Source organism: Schistocerca nitens, chromosome 4 (assembly GCF_023898315.1).
Source record: "Schistocerca nitens isolate TAMUIC-IGC-003100 chromosome 4, iqSchNite1.1, whole genome shotgun sequence".
Classification (NCBI taxonomy): domain Eukaryota; kingdom Metazoa; phylum Arthropoda; class Insecta; order Orthoptera; family Acrididae; genus Schistocerca; species Schistocerca nitens.
Window position 1 is genome coordinate 901,504,463 of NC_064617.1, and position 20,767 is coordinate 901,525,229.

The following is a 20,767-nucleotide window of genomic DNA, read 5'->3' on the forward strand; positions in this document are numbered from 1 at the left end:
TTATTTACGATTTGACAATACTAACGCATATTAGTAGTTGGAAGGTTGAATTCGCAAACCTTTACGTAGCAGTAAAGATTTATGCATAATGTGTGGTGGAAAAATGTGTTTAGGAAACGGAGGTTTCATGGAACTCGGTTTACCAACAAAAAAGGGGAAGCAGCTCGAAATGAAGAACATAAGCTCTCAGCTTCAGCATCGAAACTTGGAACAGGAGCATTGTACAGGTGCGTGAATGATGTTGATATGGGTTCCACTGGATTCAGACTTATTGATTTAGAACTTCTCTATCAGGCTGTAAAGTTTTCATGTTCACGTGTTAGCTGTAAAAATACGGAATGCATGACTGATGTTGAAGAAAGAAGCGTGGGAATAGCTTGTGATTTTAAGTTAATTTATAATTCGTGTGGCTATGAATTTTCATTTTCCTCCTACAAAAAAACTGATACTGGTGCCTAAGAAAGCAATTTTAGGTTAGCATATGCTCTGAGACGCCTTGGACAGGACAGGGAAATAGGTACTTTATTGCGTGGTTTTCTGAACACGCTTCCACCTTATGCAAGGTTTGAAAAAATACATAAAGAAATGTCTGATCCTGTATGCGATACTGCCAAAATTTCTATGGAGAAATCAGTGGAGGAACTGGTGGAAATAAACCAGAAAGAAGCAGATCGTGGGGTAGATATTCATGACAGTGAATCTCCTACAAATGTTACTGACCTGTGTGTGTCTGTAGATGGGACCTGGATGAAAAGGGGTCACACATCTCTGTATGGAGTTGCATCTGTTTTTGGTATTGATTCAGGTAAAGTTTTAGGTGTAGCAATTATGTCAAAATACTGCCACCAGTGTGCAAAAAGGAAAATGTCGAACAATGAAGACAGTGAGAAACTGTGGCAAGAAAAGCATGCAGTAGCTTGGTCTAAAACTTTTACTGTCTCAAGTGGGGGCAGGGAGGCTGCTGCAGTTGTCAGTTCTCCAGATCTGAGGACCAGTATGGTGTTAGATATACTAAATACCTTGGTGGTGGACACTCTTCTTCGTTCAAAGCTGTAACAGATAAAAATCCGTACAATACAACAATAGAAAAGTTGGAATTTGTTGGCCACATCCAAAAGAGGCTTGGTGGTAGGCTTCGTCGGTTGGTGAAAGAGAAAAAAGGTGTAACACTTGAGGATGGAAAAATAGTATGAGGAAAAGGCAGGCGTACTCTGAAAGAAATTGATTCTGTTCAGTTATTTTATGGGAGAGCTATCAGGAAAAACACACATAATTTACAGGCAATGAGGCGTTCTGTGTGGGCAATTTTTTTTCCCACAAACTATCCACTGACCAAACACCAATGCACAATCTGTGTCGGGAAGACGATTGGTATAAGTTCAACAACAGAAATGAGACGTATTCACATAAACACTCATTACCAGAACCTGTTATGATTGCAATTAAGCCCACATTCAGGTTTTTTGCAAACCCTGATTTATTGAGGAAGTATCTTCACGGAAAGACACAAAATGCAAATGAAAGCCTCAGTAATTTAATTTGGATTAGATGTTCAAGAAGGACATTCTGTGGACTTGAAGTACTCAAAATAGGTGTCTATATTCCAGTTTTATGTTACAATAACGGAAATAATAGCAGAATTGAAGTGCTGAAGAGAAATGGTATAGATCTTGGTGTGTTTACAACAAAAGCATTATACACCGTCGACGAGACCAGGGTCAAGAAAGCTAATAGATCAGTTCTTACCTGCAAATACAGGCCAGACAGATTCGAAGAGGAAAGAAGATAAACCTGGAGAATGAGGAGTATCAGTATAGACGATTTTAAAATTGAAGTAAGCTTATTACACGTAGAAGTATGAGAAGAAAATCTTTGTACCTCGTTCGTTTCCTCTGTTTCACATTTTTACGTAATTAGAAGCCTTTTTTCAAAAAGCATAAGGGCTAATGCTATGAAACTTTCAGAAACTGTTCGCAACGTGTTGCTGTCTCACTGGAACTAAAAGATACGAGATCAAGCAATTACATTCTGATTTTTAGATGATTGTGTGTAGAAATAAGCTAATTTTGGATGTACAAAATTAAAAACTCTGTTAATGACACAATTTGTACCATAAATTAATAACTGTAGTTCAGTGGTCTTATAACCTTCACAGGGCACTACAATAAAATTTTCAGATTAATTACATGATTAGAATTTGAATTAAAAATTAAAATTTCTGGCAAAATATTAATCCTGTATATTTTATTATATTTTTCCGTCAAAACACAGCTTTACACATGCAAAATTTTAGATTTGTTCATTAATAAATATAGCTGATTCGATTTTTTAAACAAATGTTTACATTTTCCGTTACATCCCCCCTTAACATGTGTAATGAGGAGTACGAAGATCTATTTTTAGGCTGTGGTTAAAGGTGTAGTGGCAGGAGAAGCATCTATGATTATACTACATACTGCCAATGTGTTGTCCACTAATTAGTGCATTAGAAATAACGAGATTACTTAGGTGCCTACATTGCCAGTTCAGAGCCATAAGTTCATAGGTGTGGTCAGTACTAGGCTGCACAGTGTCAAGGTGCAAACACAACTGCCTTTAACTCAAGGTTATATAGTTATTACATTCACATTTCTAATTGTAGTAGGTTTGATCGTGAAATGTCCAACGGCCTTGCCGCAGTGGTAACACCGATTTCCGTTAGATCACGATAGTTAAGCGCTCTCGGGCTTGGCTAGCTCTTGGATGGGTCACGGTTTGGTCTGCCGAGCGTTGTTGGCAAGCAGGATGCACTAAGCCCTTCTGAGGCAAACTGAGGAGTTAGTTCACTGAGAAGTAGCGGCTCTGGTCACGAAAACTGACAACAGACGGGGGAGTGGAGTGCTGACCGCATGCCCCTCCATATCTGCATCCATTGACGCCTGTGGGCTGAGGATAACGCAGCGGTCGGTCGGTACCGTTGGGCTTCTACGGCCTGTTCGGACGGAGTTTAGCTCAGTTTAGTTGGATCGTGAACTGAGTACTTGGTATTGAGTTTTTAGAGGGACGCCAAATTAGACTTCTGTAATAATAAATGCTACCTGTGTATTGATGGAGAGCCGGCCTGTTGTTGCTATTTTTTCCGTCAGTATATATGCAAATTCTAGAGTTATTTGGTATGTCGTTCAAAGAATTATCCTCTGTCAATTAACCTTCAACCCCACGAGGTGACTTTTCTGTAATGTATACTACGAGGTGGTGTCTCTAAGACGCCTATGTTTAAACTGAGATTTGGATCACACATCATTATAAATTTTTAATTTACGTTGTATAACATTTATTTTTAAACTGTTTAAATGTTGCTTAAATGCTGCTTGTTTATTTTGTTGCACTAATAAAGCCCGGAGAATTTTGTTATTTATCACAATAAATTATATATTCCTGTGTGGTTTTTTAAATAGTACACATAAAGGGCTGTTAGAGAAATGAATTTTACATTTAGAAAAATTACACTATCTCTATAGGAAGTAAATTACCACATAAAACTGAATTCCAGGGTTTAAATTTGCACATAAAAATTCCACTAGATAGGTACAAGAAGGAAAGCCGCGAAATTGACATTCAGGCTGGTATTTACATTTTTCTTATCGCCACTCAGAACGATTTGATTTTTACAAACACTTTAATCAATTTACTGGAGAGACATACAGATTCCCAACATAACAGTGCTGAAGTTCTTCCTCTGAATAATGCTCTTGTTCGATAGAAAAATTACTATGATCACTGGCTATTCTAAAATTTTCGTATGTTTCGTCTATTTCTTTACTGTATCACTGACACCTTCCTCCACCCACGGATCAATAATTCCATCAAACTCGGGAAAATTAAAATAGACACGTTCCAGCTACCTCATATTGTGCTGCACGGTACTACACTGAAGAAAACTGGTGCGTAGCTCACGAGACGCGGTCTATGAGACCCTAACACCTATCAGTAACACGTACCAATAACAAACAAAGAAGGTGGTAACGCAACCAATAGCAAAACATTGTAGGGTTGGCAATTTACGGAGAGTAGGAGGAGTATAGAAGCATTCCTCCAAAACTGACCTTGGAGAGCGAGTTGGAAAATTTTCGCTCGTTCTGAGAGATTACACCCCGTGAGTTAAGGGTTAAATGAGTTAAATGGCTTTTACACACAAATATAGTTCAGCTGTGAAACAGGGTAAGTGAATGACTAGTTAAGCTCTTCATGTATGTTGTATTTATATATGTGTACATAGCAGTAACTAAGAACGTAGAGTAAAGTGCACTTAAAATTTTTTAAAAGTATTTCAGGCAGGAACAGGATCGCTCCACTAAAAACGATTTAAAGTGGTATTGAAAATTTTCTATGTCGATAATTATTACTAATTCACTGAACTATGGGTATTAACAATATTTCGAAGAAATAGTCTGTGCAATACACAGATTAAAAACATACTCATGTGTTCAATTAGAAAAGCGTGAACGATTGCTAAGACAAAGGACAGTAAACTATACTTCGCAAACTTTCAGATAGTTTTAAGAATTAGATATATTGTTCATAATACAGAGACTGAAACAACTTAGTTGTCGATGCAGTGTAGACGTGAGAGCAATCGTATACAGCGTACGTGATATAATAGTCGTGCTCCATCAGTAACCGTTGACACACAGCAAAAAGAATATTTGTACTGGGGTGTTGGAAATAATTGCCGCATTAGGAATATGCAAGTGTAATATTCTACCCAAAGATTCTTCATGTTTGTATATATGTATCTATGCATGATAATTTAGGACTCCAGTGTAGGAAAATACCTGTGAATGAAACTTCCTGGCAGATTAAAACTGTGTGCCCGACCGAGACTCGACCTCGGGACCTTTGCATTTCGCGGGCAAGTGCTCTACCATCTGAGCTACCGAAGCACGACTCACGCCCGGTGCTCACAGCTTTACATCTGCCAGTATCTCGTCTCCTACCTTCCAAACTTTACAGAAGCTCTCCTGCGAACCTTGCAGAACTAGCACTCCTGAAAGAAAGGATACTGCGGAGACATGGCTTAGCCACAGCCTGGGGGATGTTTCCAGAATGAGATTTTCACTCTGCAGCGGAGTGTGCGCTGATATGAAACTTCCTGGCAGATTAAAACTGTGTGCCGGACCGAGACTCGAACTCGGGACCTTTGCCTTTCCCGGGCAAGTGCTCTACCAACTGAGCTACCCAAGCACGACTCACGCCCCGTCCTCACAACTTTACTTCTGCCAGTACCTCGTCTCCTACCTTCCAAACTTAACAGAAGCTCTGCTGCGAAACTTGCAGAACTAGCACTCCTGAAAGAAAGGATACTGCGGAGATATGGCTTAGCCACAGCCTGGGGGATGTTTCCAGAATGAGATTTTCACTCTGCAGCGGAGTGTGCGCTGATATGAAACTTCCTGGCAGATTAAAACTGTGTGCCCGACCGAGACTCGAACTCGGGACCTTTGCCTTTCACGGGCAAGTGCTCTACCATCTGAGCTACCGAAGCACGACTCACGGCCGGTGCTCACAGCTTTACTTCTGCCAGTATCTCATTTTGGAAACATCCCCCAGGCTGTGGCTAAGCCATGTCTCCGCAGTATCCTTTCTTTCAGGAGTGCTAGTTCTGCAAGGTTCGCAGGAGAGCTTCTGTAAAGTTTGGAAGGTAGGAGACGAGATACTGGCAGAAGTAAAGCTGTGAGCACCGGGCGTGAGTCGCGCTTCGGTCGCTCAGATGGTAGAGCACTTGCCCGCGAAAGGCAAAGGTCCCGAGTTCGAGTCTCGGTCAGGCACACAGTTTTAATCTGCCAGGAAGTTTCATATCAGCGTACACTCCGCTGCAGAGTGAAAATCTCATTCTACCTGTGAATGTTTACAGACCTAGTGGTAGTGACGTTAGACATACATGGGTACTGAACAATATACAACGGAATTGATATTAGTTCATAGTCAGGAAATTTTTGTTACAGTCATTCTTGAGTTCAGCTTTTTTTTTCCTTTCCTGCTAAATGGTGTCTCCTTCTCATATTCAGATGCAGGTGCCGTGTGCACAGAGATTCATACTTTTAAAAATAAACAATGATATCGTAAACCTTCAGTAGACATAATAAGTTCACGATGGTGCCCATGTCTGCAAAGTTCAGGCCAAAATGTCACACTCTTACAAGTGTATGGATTGTTGTGGATTGGAGGCCTTGTTTTCATTGAAACGTGTAAATACGATGTAAATATTTTTGGTTATACTTTGTATCATGAAAGATTACGATTCGTGGGGACAATATAAAAGTTTCACATAAAACGAGAAATGAAATACGTCGGTGGTACCAACTCTATATGGAAGTGCTTGTATTTAAACTTACAAAGTGAGTGGTTGAGAAACTCCTCCCAGGTATGCTAGCAAGTGTTGACAGGGGTAGCAAATTAGTTGTATGAATAAATAAACTGTGATATTTCTCCCGTCTTATTCAAGTTTGAAGTAAGACTTGTTCACATCTTTGATCCAGTGAGAGGCCTCAGCTCCAGATGAGTTTGGTGAACTGCTTTATGTAAGCAACCACAAGCAAGGTCACTGTGGGAAAATAGTAAACGGCCACTGCATCCACGCTACTGCCTGTTCTGCCTGTGCGGTACCAGATTGTCGACGTGGAACGTTGGGTTTATAACGATTATCGACTCAAACTGTGCAGAGACAATTTTGAAACTTAGCTCTACGAGGATATTCATCAGGTACACATAGTGGTCATCAACATTTATAAGACTTACCTGTGAAAATGCTACAGGTCTTGGATAATGGACGATAATTTATGTCAGTATATAAAAATGTATGAGTCACTGGGCAGTAAACAGACTTGCAAGGCTATAAGAAAAGTAAACGGGTTTCCCATTAAACTAGGCTCTATTTAATGTAGTCAAATAATTAACAATTTTTTATGTACGTATATAAATTTTATGTATGTGTTAACAGGATTTTTATTACAGAACAACCTAATGTAAGTTTTATGTTAAGTATTACGTTAGGTGTTACTCATACAAACATAAAACTATTTCACTCTGACGAGCTGCCTGACGTCTCTTTGAGATGAAAGCAACACATCGCAAGGCCTATTAAAAATACTTTCTACCACTACATCGGCCTGACCGCCCGGGTCCCTGCCCTTCTATAACAGGTCGTGTCGCAGACGACCAACACATCCTTCCTGCAGGGGGTTTAGCTCATCTCTTGTCAATATAGAAGACCGTACGTCGAAAGCTACTATTCAAAATGTCCATACTTCTGAAATCAGTCGTCGGAAGATACAGACTAACATGTATTCCTCGTTTACATAAATTGACAAATTATTGTGAAATAGGGAACAAACAAAAGTACATGTCTCTTTTAAAACCTGTACATATCTCTTCTCTGAAGGAAAAGGAATTATTCTTTTACATTGTGCACGAGCAAGCTGTGGTTATAATGACTATTACGATTTAATGAAATCTGTAGAATTTCGTTACCTGTTCTGAGACAAATTATGTTGAAGACAACTTATGTTTTCTGCTCATGGATTAAATTCAAAATTTATTAGATGCTATATTCACAGAAATTTCTGTACATTTAATAATCTTGTCTGAGGCATATGAATTTCATCTAAAAGCTATTTATTTAAACTGGTTTTCGAGGACATTAAATTCGTTATCAATTACACCAACTTTGCCTGGATAGAAGGGCAAACATGTTAGCTATGATACTGAGCGTAGGTAAAGTAATTCAGATTTTAACAATACTGTAGGGGCACCACCATTTAGGATAGGGAAAGTTAGTTTTGTGCGATATTCTAGGGCCGGACTGCAGCGGGTTATGCATACCACCAGTTGCGAAGGCCACAGGGGCGTAAAACTGCCAGAGAAGGAGCACACAGCAGTTTGCGTAGCCTACTTCACAGGCAGAAAGGGGCTACTGGCCAACCTAAGTGTCATGCATATATGACACAAAGCAGTGCGTTAGCAAAACAAAGGCGTACAGCCGAGTATAAATAGGTGTTGTTTTCTAACGAGATTCATTCAAGTGTGGCAGCTCTCCTGGACAGCGGGGCGTGTCACACCACAAGCTACACACAGCAACAGATGGGGCGCCAGCGTCCCAGTCCACGGTGGGTCTTCGGTTCGACCCTCTGAGGCCGACTCGGGGTCCGCAGCCAACCAGCGGCGGACCACTCTTTGGCTCGCTAGCACCGGCAGTCGTCTCGGCTCCCGACACACGCCGGAGACATCTCGAGGCGGGGGCCGCAGAATCGGACGCCGGATCGCAGGTGCTCGTTGTCACCGCGTTCTTAGCCACGCTGGCGAGAAGGACGCAGCTGGCCGCCTGCATCTCACACCGAGTGGCACTGAGTGAGCAGGGACACAGACCGCTGAGCCAACTCCCGGCATCCTGACGACGCCACAACTCTGCTGGCGCGCAAGGCCGGCGCGACACAGCATTGCGTTATACAGGCCGCTGGGGTCTTCCTCAGCACTGCGGGGCCCTGTGACACAGACCAAGAGGAACGAGGGCACTGTAGCTAAATCACTTGGAAACTTCTCGCCGGCACTCACTACATTTTGCACCATCTACCACAATACGCTATGGTCTTTAACTACCTAGCGTAGACTTGATCAGATGATATGAGTGCGATGCTATGGAAAGACTCTGATAACATTTGTTTCTTAAAGCCTCATTAAACGACTGCCAATATAATTCGGTCAAGTCATTCCCTCATCACGAATACTGTGTAATCAGTTACAATAGCTAAGTGATTAATATTTACCGTACCTTTCTAAAGTTTTTGATAACAAGTGAAATGAGTAAAATGTAGTTGGATGGTGGAAGTCAGGTTACACTAGTGAACACCGCCTTAACCTTTCCATTTGGCTATATGACACTTATTTGATAGAGATGCAAGGGTGAACTCTTGTGTCTAATCAAATAGTCCTGAAGGTACACGGATGTAATAATGTCAAATGATATTTCTGCTTGTGGATTTCCATGTAACAACTACTAACATTATTTCAGTAAAAATGTTTGCAAGTTTAGGTCAACTCTATTGAATAAACAGTAGAAAACTATTTATTTTGGTTGAACCTACATAAAAGCAAAGTCTTACAGAAATCAATGTCTTTAACGCACTGATGTTACAGTAGTCTTTGTTCTCTGACAGTTAGTCTGTGCGAGAAATATGCAACACTAGACTGTCTTTTTCTCCGTGTTCTGGCATTGACACAATATGGATGTAAGTTGTTCTAGAGCTATCCTTTTGCCTATCATAATTTAAACCTCTTTTATTCTATAAACGACAAACCTCTTAGTTCTCATTTTCTAACTAAATCAGTCAGTCAGTTTCTGGCTATTTAAATTACGAACGACGTGGCTTAATAGATGACGCAACGTTGGAAGGTCTTAAGCACTCTAACGTTAATTATTTTGTTGTTAAAAATCGATTTTGCCTATTAATTCAAAGTCTGATTAAATTTTTAGAAATAATAATTTTGTATGAACGTCAACTGCTCACACAATCATTTGTCACCAAATGCGCTGTTAGTTAACAATGACCATTTGAGCTGTAGCTAATTTTCATTTAGTGTATTAAAGTCAATGAAAGTCATATGAAGCAAAAATAATCACCTTTTACAATTATTTCAATTACGAATGAGAATAATTGCACTTCCCCTTCTTTGTCACCTTTGGAGTGGATCCATTCGTTTGAATCATTATAATACCTTGTAAAATGGAAAATTCATTAATTTGTGCTGAAGAAACCATTTAACTTTCTACATCATTTGAACTCCGTTACGCAGATAGATATAGGAGGACCTGCATCCACATTGCATTTATCACAGTAACTGCACACAGATGAAAATGCGGTAACTTACGGAAAAACCGAGACCATTGGGTTTGAAACCGTCTCTTATCAACATAGTTTAACGATGGTTAAAATTTTTTCGAACTTCTATTTCCCGAGTTTTTAATACGTCGCCTTCTTGCCTGTCTTTCTGTTCGGAACAAATTTTTCCAACTGCTTTTAAACTAATTTTCGAAAGAGCTAGAAACTTGAGGTTGTAAAGACAGCTCAGAACTGGATCACAATGCAATATTATCTCGCTTTCTTGTGAGATGTGTGGCGAAGAATGCTTTGTTTACCATTGTCATTTCCCAGTGAACTATAGATTTGAAACTCTCAAAATATCTGAGAACTGGATAATAATGCAGTATTACCTCCATTCTTTGTCTGGTGCGTGGTGGGTACTTTAGGTATCACTGCCATTTCCCCCTCTTTCTGTTCCAGTTACGAATGGTTCGTGAGAAGAATGACTGATGGTAAGATTCCGTTCAAACTGAAATCTCTCTAATTTTTATCTTCACGGTCTTCTTGCAACATATTGATAGGCGGAAGCAATATATTGGTATTGTTATGTGAAGAGAAACTGAAATAAACCTGAAATTTAACACATGTCGCCGTTGTAATCTCATGAAATTGTTTGAAATCGATTGAAAAATTTGCACGTCCAAAGTAAGAGGCAGGAAATAATTATTTAAATAAAAATAAATTTCTGATATACCACGTTTTTAAATTGGACTAAAAAGTATAAAATAATTTCTCCTGGTCCCATACAATTCCTAACCCCATAGAGATATTCCTGAATATTTGTGATGGCGAATTTTTAATAGACGTGAAAAAACTTGTAAGATTTAAATACCTTCTTGCTGTTATCTGTATAGGGTTGCATAGCACACACCGTGACGACGGTATGTGTAACGCAACGGTACATAGTGGCTCAAAACAGGTTTTAATGTTATACACTCTGATAAACCTGACATTAGAACCATTCTATGATACAGTCACAGGCTGTTAGTTTTAGTTTTAATCTTTACAGGGTGCTTTCAGAACTTTATTTAACAGTGATGCGTCTGGCTTTTCTAATATAAAAGACGGTAAATGAACAGCAGATTGGTATTGTAAACAATATTAGCTGATGAGTTTTGTGTTGCAAATTCAGTTTATATCACATCAACCATATGTTTAGACATCATAGTGACAGACAGTAGTAACCATTTCGTCACTGTATGTAAGTTGAAGGATGCAGAGATTGTGGAGAAATTCAAGAATGCAACAGTGGAATCAGACAGGCAAGAAAGTAGTTGGGATACCAACAAGTCAAATTTAACAAATGCAGCCACTGACACTTTCCGAATAAGAAAGATAGAACCTAGAAGGCGTCGGACGACCCCAGAAATATGGGAACTGTTTGACAAAAGGGACAGCCTAAAAGAAAACAGCGCTGATCAATAGAAAGCGATCAAAAACAGGATCAACAATGTGCCGTTCAGAGAAAGAAAACTGACTGGGAAAAATTAGCAAAGAGATAGAAAACATTTTAAATATGGGAAACTGGATGAAGCTTACTGCAAGATTAAACTGTTGCACCACAGACAAAGAACTGAGAGAAACATAGTGCGAGATAAAAACTGGGTATCACTGTTTGAAGTAGAAGATGTAACAGATGAAAAGCATACATTGAAGACCCATAGAGTGGTGCTGAAACTAAAAGTTTAAATGAGTACATTGAGGATGAAATACTAATTGATGAAAACGATGAGGGAACACTGATAATAAAGGAAGAGTACTGTCTTCCATTGCATAAGTTAAAATGAAACAAGCAACGGACATAGATGACGTTCCTCCACAAAAAAGAGCACTGGAAACGTCAAAAGTAAATTGTTTACTATGATATTTAAAGCTGTGAAGGTGGTATGACACCATCTGATTTCACACAAAGTAGATGAAGTGCATTACCAAAGAGGCCACATGCAAAGGATTACGGAACACCAGCCCTCGTGTCATATGAATAAAATATTATTCTGTCGATATCTAAAGATACGATTTAAAAAAAAAATAAACTGTGCCAATCATCAATTTGTCTTCAGATCAGAGAAACGAATGGGGGGAGCAATACTAGAAAGAAGATTAGAAATAAACAGAAGAAAAATCAAAATTAATGTTACGTATGTTCACTGCATCAGATTTGCCTCATAGTGGCAGGCATATAGAAGGAACAGAATAAAATGCTTCAGGTCTTAAATCAAAGGGTAACAAAGGTAAAACTAAACACAAGTGCCAAGAAGACAAGTCATGGCTATATACAAGAAAAGAGGTGCAGGTAACACTGACTAAAGAATGGGGTGTGAGCAACTCAAGCAAGTAACTTAAGTACACTATGTCGCAGCATTGTGAAGAAAAAAATGGATGTCTCAAGCAAATCAAGAACAGAATACCAATAGCAAAGGGAGCATTCAAAAACATGAAGCACCTTCCGTTGAACAACACATAGGCATCCACAGGAAGAATCTGGATGTTAGCAAAGCAGGAGAGAGCTCACCTCGGAATTGCGGAAATGTTCTCGAGCACAATTAAAAGTCGTAGCTGGACTGAAAGATAAACGATTGAGAAGATTCTACAAGAAACAGGGAAAAGAAAGAACTGCTGAAAGTTGTGGGCCAGAGCAAAGAAAAATTCATTAGACTCATAATTAGACACAATATACTTTTACAATAGTCTGCGAATCCAAGACAAAGGGAAGAAAAGAAACATCCTACTTAACATTATGATCAGTGAGATGGGATGTTCTTCACACATAGGGATGAAGAGGACTGTTGAAGAGCGGAGTGAGTGGTTGCAGAGACAAGGTTTAACCTTTTGAAGGAAGAGATATGTACCCATTGAGTAAACCAAAATTCAAAATTTCATTCTCTATGGATGCATGAAGCATATTTTTTCCGATTTCAAGAATTGAAAATAGCTTATTGTACGTCTAACTGAAGGAAAAACACAAAAAAACAGCTGTAAATTGAAAACTATTGGTTCTGGGAAGCTGAAACTAATGTCACTGCAAAGTCTTGGTTTTAAGTTTAATTTTATATATAACACAATATTGCTGTAGTTTTTGTTTCAGTTCACTAAAATCCAATAATTTTATTTCAAAAACCTCAAAAACAATCTGTCTCTTCCACTAAAAATATTATTTTTCAAATGTTAAGAAATACGATTAAAAACATTCGTCCACGAGACTCAGAGGGCCATAGACACGGGTTCCCAGGTAGATGCCGTATTTCTTGACTTCCGCCAGGCGTTTGATACAGTTCCCCACAGTCGTTTGATGAGCAAAGTAAGAGCATATGGACTATCAGACTAATTGTGTCATTGGATTGAAGAGTTCCTAGATAACAGAACGCCATTGATGACAAAAATCATATAAGTTATTTTAACAGTCACTTAAGGCTAAAAGTATTAAAAAGAATAATCTCAATAAACTGAAAATGGTCTCTTGTAATATTTTCCAATTTATATTAGGCCAGAGGATGAGTTTTTTATTAATAGTAATATTTATAAATGCGTACGCGGCCATTGCACATAGGCAGCTATCCAGGAGCATCAGGCCCCACAGAAAAAATAATTAAGCATTGGGTTTAATGGATTATCGCGTAATGTTAAAGAAAGTCTTTTAATCCATTGTAAGACGGATGTCTTCACATTGGGATACGTATGATATTTCTGGCGATAGCGCCTTGAGAAAAATTAGCCGTGGCTTTTAACAATCATTTCATACAATAGGAATAACGGCACAGTTATCGTTGTATGAAGTCATTCTAATTTAACTCATTTCCAAAATAAAAAAAAAAAAATTACGCGATAGCAGCCACCTGGAATATCGGTCTGATATCCCCGTAACACAGAATCTTACCTGCATGGACGCTGACGCCTCTGAATTTGAGCAACAAGAAGAGTTTCTCGTGTACCCTTGTCTATTTTGTTCTCGATTTGGCCCATAAAAAAATGGTTCAAATGGCTCTGAGCACTATGGGACTTAACTTCTGTGGTCATCAGTCCCCTAGAACTTAGAACTACTTAAACCTAACGAACCTAAAGACATCACACACATCCATGCCCGAGGCAGGATTCAAACCTGCGACCCTAGCGGTCACGCGGTTCCAGACTGAAGCGCCTAGAACCGCACGGCCACACCGGCCGGCGATTTGGCCCATAGCTGGCTCTATGTCTCTTATTTTGTATTCAGTGGCAGGAATGTTGTCTTGCGTTCGTTCAGTTCACATTGTATGTGGTTAGCGTCATTAAACCGATGAGGTCGGGCTGTCAGCGTACTTAGCACAGCTTCCTTTTGTGATGGATGGTGGTGCGAATCCGCATACAAATTACGCGGGCTGGTTGGCCACAGGGACTCTTATGTTAAAGGTTCCTCGCATTTCCTCCAGCTTATATACGAACAGCAAGTACTAGCTGCGGATCTTATGGTTAGTTTAAAATACACTCCTGGAAATTGAAATAAGAACACCGTGAATTCATTGTCCCAGGAAGGGGAAACTTTATTGACACATTCCTGGGGTCAGATACATCACATGATCACACTGACAGAACCACAGGCACATAGACACAGGCAACAGAGCATGCACAATGTCGGCAATAGTACAGTGTATATCCACCTTTCGCAGCAATGCAGGCTGCTATTCTCCCATGGAGACGATCGTAGAGATGCTGGATGTAGTCCTGTGGAACGGCTTGCCATGCCATTTCCACCTGGCGCCTCAGTTGGACCAGCGTTCGTGCTGGACGTGCAGACCGCGTGAGACGACGCTTCATCCAGTCCCAAACATGCTCAATGGGGGACAGATCCGGAGATCTTGCTGGCCAGGGTAGTTGACTTACACCTTCTAGAGCACGTTGGGTGGCACGGGATACATGCGGACGTGCATTGTCCTGTTGGAACAGCAAGTTCCCTTGCCGGTCTAGGAATGGTAGAACGATGGGTTCGATGACGGTTTGGATGTACCGTGCACTATTCAGTGTCCCCTCGACGATCACCAGTGGTGTACGGCCAGTGTAGGAGATCGCTCCCCACACCATGATGCCGGGTGTTGACCCTGTGTGCCTCGGTCGTATGCAGTCCTGATTGTGGCGCTCACCTGCACGGCGCCAAACACGCATACGACCATCATTGGCACCAAGGCAGAAGCGACTCTCATCGCTGAAGACGACACGTCTCCATTCGTCCCTCCATTCACGCCTGTCGCGACACCACTGGAGGCGGGCTGCACGATGTTGGGGCGTGAGCGGAAGACGGCCTAACGGTGTGCGGGACCGTAGCCCAGCTTCATGGAGACGGTTGCGAATGGTCCTCGCCGATACCCCAGGAGCAACAGTGTCCCTAATTTGCTGGGAAGTGGCGGTGCGGTCCCCTACGGCACTGCGTAGGATCCTACGGTCTTGGCGTGCATCCGTGCGTCGCTGCGGTCCGGTCCCAGGTCGACGGGCACGTGCACCTTCCGCCGACCACTGGCGACAACATCGATGTACTGTGGAGACCTCACGCCCCACGTGTTGAGCAATTCGGCGGTACGTCCACCCGGCCTCCCGCATGCCCACTATACGCCCTCGCTCAAAGTCCGTCAACTGCACATACGGTTCACGTCCACTCTGTCGCGGCATGCTACCAGTGTTAAAGACTGCGATGGAGCTCCGTATGCCACGGCAAACTGGCTGACACTGACGGCGGCGGTGCACAAATGCTGCGCAGCTAGCGCCATTCGACGGCCAACACCGCGGTTCCTGGTGTGTCCGCTGTGCCGTGCGTGTGATCATTGCTTGTACAGCCCTCTCGCAGTGTCCGGAGCAAGTATGGTGGGTCTGACACACCGGTGTCAATGTGTTCTTTTTTCCATTTCCAGGAGTGTAAAATCGTTGTTTGCTAACATGCCTTTAGCTGACACGACAAACATCCTACAGGAAAAAATACCACCAAACGTCTGAAACCTCGTGCAATTCTGTTTGCCTTCAACGTATTTTAGTCGACTAGGCAAATTTTGTGAGCAGACAGATAAAATGGGAATGGCAATCACCCCTCTCACGATGTAGCAGCTGACATATTCATGGAAACTTTCGAACAGACTACGACAAATTCCGCGCTACTGCCCCCAAGCTGCTGACTGAGGACTACAAGTTCGTCATATGGACGCATGGAGAAGCAGAGCTCGTAGATTTCATGAGCACCTCAACAGTTTACTTTTAAAAATCAGATTGGAGTAAATTCGCGAAATCACTGGATGAGTCAGTAGAAGAGATTGCTGCCCTACCGTACTCAAAGTATCAGAGGGCTTCACATCTACTACCAAACGCAGCATACCCAGAGGGTGTCATAAAGAGTATATTTCTGGAAAGAACCGCGACATCAACCAGCTATTTAATAATTTCAAGGTAAGTGGAGATCTAGAAATAGTTACGAATTTGTTTAATTCCTTGAATAAGCGAAGAAGAGAAAAATGGCACAAAGAAATCAGGTACTTTGACTTCATACATTACTGCAGAAAGCCTGGACTCCCATCCAGACGCTGGGAGAAGTCAACGGTCTCATCCGTCACAATCGCCAGTCACCCAGTGAGAGTTTCCGAGGTTGCAGCAAATGTTCGGCGTGTAAAGGAAGAACTTACTGAAGTCCAGAAATCTCTACAATATACCCCAGAATTCTCTTCTGCATTTACAACCACTGAACTGGAGTCAGCCTGAAGAAATGCTACAGAAGCCGATGCGCGCTGCCTTGATATTTGGTGTACAGTGGACCTGCAGCACGAAAGTTGTTAGTTCACCTTTTTAACGAATCCTTCTTACAAGAACATTACCAGCAAAGTTTAAGAGAGCTAAAATTATTGCAATCAAAAAGCCACGGAAAGAAGGAATAGCTGCAGAACACTTTTGCCCAGTGTCTTCACGTATCTGTGCTTATAAACTCCTGGAAAAGATAGTACTAAAACGAGTAAAGGACAAAATTAATTCTGTGATACCAGCTGAAGAAGCTGGATTTAGACCTCATAGAAGCTGCAGTGGACAAGTGATCTCCTTGTTTACCCACATAGAAACTGGCTGTCAGAAGAAACTAATGACTGGGGTAGTTTCCATTGACATGTCAGCAGCTTATGACATGGTGTGGCGAGGGGGTCTAACACTGAAATTTCTGAAGTAATACATTGTAAAAGTGTAGGTAACGTCTTAAGAAACACGTTAAAGTACACCAAGGTGAAAATAAGCAGATGGCATATACTCAATGAAGGGTTTAACTAATGGCTCTGTTCTCGCTCCAATGTTATTCAATCCCTACATAACAGACCTGCAGACCTGTCGAACTTGACCTGCTGGAAATTCCAATCTGGAGATGACGTTGAAATTTTGTATTAGAGGGAGATCTTTCCGAATGCGAAGAACACCTAACAAACAGTCTCACTAAATGTTACGAATGTTTTCAGACGTGGTGACCTAGACATATTATTTTCCACCTCTTTAATTTTCTAGCATCAGAAAAGGTCACTCGACAATCCGGTCCTGTTTTGGTAGTCAAATACAACAATAAGCTAGTATTCCTTGGTGTCACATTAGACAGATCGCTGACATATCGTGAATATCTTCCCAATACAGCTAAGAGGTACAAAAACGATGAACCTGGCGAGGGGCCGGCCGCGGTGGTCTAGCGGTTCTAGGCGCTCAGTCCGGAACCGCGCGACTGCTGCGGTCACAGGTTCGAATCCTGCCTCGGGCATGGATGTGTGTGATGTCCTTAGGTTAGTTAGGTTTAAGTAGTTCTAAGTTCTAGGGGACTGATGACCAGAGATGTTAAGTCCCATAGTGCTCAGAGCCATTTGAACCATTTGAACCTGGCGAGGAAGCTAGTAGGTAGCACATGGTATGGTGAGGAAATACATCAGTTCTCCGTGGAGCATCCCTTGCGCTGGTATACTCTGCAGTGTAATATTTCGTAGCAGTTTAGCTCTGCAGCGCTCATGTGGAGGAAGCTGACTACATTTGAACGCACTATGAGAACCATTAGTGGCACAGTCAGATCTACATCTACATGCTAGCTGCCAATACTAACGAACATCTGTCCAGCTCATCTTTGTCGAAATGCGACTCTCCACAAGTTTTGCCAGCAAGTTTCTAAAAAGGAGTCAATTCCTTTTTATAAGTTGCTTTTGCTGTCTAGGAACCGTCTAAAATCCAGAACACTAGGATCTGAAGAATGCTCTCTACTGAGCTCAGCCATGACACAGAGTGGAAATGTGAGCGGTAAGCGATGGAAACCCAGAAACACAACGTTACTGACAACCTAACTGTTGAAGTTTCAGACTTCTATCATCCAAGACAGATGTGGGTATAGTTTAACAGATATCAGACGGAAGTACTGTATATGCAAATACAGCAGACACAAGTGGGGCTTTTGCACTGACAGTATGTGTGAATGCAGTAACACTCAGATGATGTAAATGAGTGTCCTAACAAACATTTCCCCAGTGCCATCAAGAGTGCATCCAATGAGGTGCTCCACTAATTTAAGTCTTCCGCCATTTGCCATTTGTATGTATTGTATTGACCGTATTCATGTGCCAGAGCAGTATTAAGCTGCAACAGAGCCAGCCACAGGCAGGCAAGAGTGTTATGCATTGCGAAGCAAAACGCGGCTGACAGGCATTGCGAAGCAGAGCCAACTGGGCAGGGTACAGCAACAGCCAATGCTGCAATACACAGACAGAAGGACGGAAGCCTTTCCTCCCTTGCCACCATGGAAGTGTTTCGACTACGCGCCTTAAGCCCTAAGCGAACATAATCTGGAGGATATAAGTACTTAGCCATTCGTGAACTAAAATATTTTCACCTCGTTATAACAGCCTACACCATTAGAATGCGGTACTCAGAGTGACATCCCGGAATGCAGTGTGGGGTCCAATGTTCAACCACGGGATAGGGCTGCCTGCCCTGAGTCATGAAGGCAGCCACCGCTGGAGCAGGGAGTTACCTGCTTGCTGAAGCGAGGTCACAGCCACCTCTGCGGTATCGCCATTTGCGGTGCCGCGATGTCATCATGGTTGCAGCCGGAGACGTCGTCGACGGTGGCATTCCGAGTGATACCACACTCAGCACCGCTCTTTGCGCTGTCAACAGTGCTTGTTTCACATGAGAGGCAACTTGGTGCCTCCACTCAGCTGTTCCTGATGTGATACGGCCGAGGGAAGGAATGAATAATTACACAAAAAAATACTATCATCCTCATGTCTCATTTCACTCTCAGTGGATGATAATCCTAGGGTCATCTAACACTGGTGTCAGATCATTGATGTCGCCTTCTTAGAGCAATGTCACAACCTACAGCATACTGTATGGCGAGTCTAAAAATTTGATTGTACACTACTGGCCATTAAAATTGCTACACCAAGAAGAAAGGCAGATGATAAACGAGTATTCATTGCACAAATATATTATATTAGAACTGACATGTGATTACATTTTCACGCAATTTGGGTGCATAGATCCTGAGAAATCAGTACCCAGAACAACCACCTCTGGCCGTAATAACCGCCTTCATACGCCTGAGCATTGAGTGAAACAGAGCCTGTATGACGTGTACAGGTACAGCTGCCCATGCAGCTTCAACACGGTACCACAGTTCATCAAGAGTAGTGACTGGCGTATTGTGACGAGCCAGTTACTCGGCCACCATTGACCAGACGTTTTAAATTGGTGAGAGATCTGGAGAATGTGCTGGCCAGGGCAGCAGTCGAACATTTTCTGTATCCAGAAAGGCCCGTACAGGACCTGCAACATGCGGTCGTTCATTATCCTGCTGAAATGTAGGGTTTCGCAGGGATCGAATGAAGGGTAGAGCCGTGAGTCGTAACACATCTGAAATGTAATGTCCACTGTTCAAAGTGCCGTCAATGCGAACAAGAGGTGATCGAGACGTGTAACCAATGGCACCCCACACCATCACGCCGGGTGCTACGCCAGTATGGCGATGACGAATAAACGCTACCAATGTGCTGCAAACAGAACCTAGATTCATCCGAAAAAATGACGTTTTGCCATTCGTGCACGCAGGTTCGTCGTTGAGTACACCATCACAGGCGCTCCTGCAGCGTCAAGGGTAACCGCAGCCATGGTCTCCGAGCTGATAGTCCATGTTGCTGCAAACGCCCTCGAACTGTTCGTGCAGATGGTTGTTGTCTTGCAAACGTCCCCATCTGTTGAATCAGGGATCGAGACGCGGCTGCACGATCCGTTACAGCCATGCAGATAAGATGCCTGTCATCTCGACTGCTAGTGATGCGAGGTCGTTGGGATCCAGCACGGCGTTCCGTATTACCCTCCTGAACCCACCGATTCCATATTCTGCTAACAGCTATTGGATTTCGACCAACGCGAGCAGCAATGTCGCGATACGATAAACCGCAATCGCGATAGGCTACAATCCGACCCTTATCAAAGTTGGAAACGTGATGGTACGCATTTCTCCTCCTTACAAGAGGCATCACAACAACGTTTCACCAGGCAACGCCGGCCAACTGCTGTTTGTGTATGAGAAATCGGTTGGAAAGTTTCCTCATTTCAGCACGTTGTAGCTGTCGCCACCGGCGCCAACCTTGTGTGAATGCTCTGAAGAGCTAATCATTTGCATATCACAGCATCTTCTACCTGTCGGGTTAAATTTCGCGTCTGTAGCACGTCATCTTCGTGGTGTAGCAATTTTAATGGCCAGTAGTGTATTTTGGTCATGTAGAAAAGGTTTCAAGATCAGGCATTTTGCAAAGTAGATTTTATTGCGAGTAGAGAACCAGTGGATTTATCTAGTTTTAGAGGTAATGGAAGTCACGATTGGTTAGTGCCTGATAGGTGTGCACAGAGTAACC

General features: G+C 42.1%; 1 non-coding gene across 1 annotated transcript; it reads right to left on the reverse strand.

Annotated features, from left to right (window-relative positions):
• Window positions 1-5,149: 5,149 nt before the first annotated feature.
• Trnas-gga (transfer RNA serine (anticodon GGA)) lies at window positions 5,150-5,224 on the reverse strand. Its single transcript has one exon. It is a non-coding gene; the product is annotated as a tRNA-Ser (tRNA).
• Window positions 5,225-20,767: the final 15,543 nt, after the last annotated feature.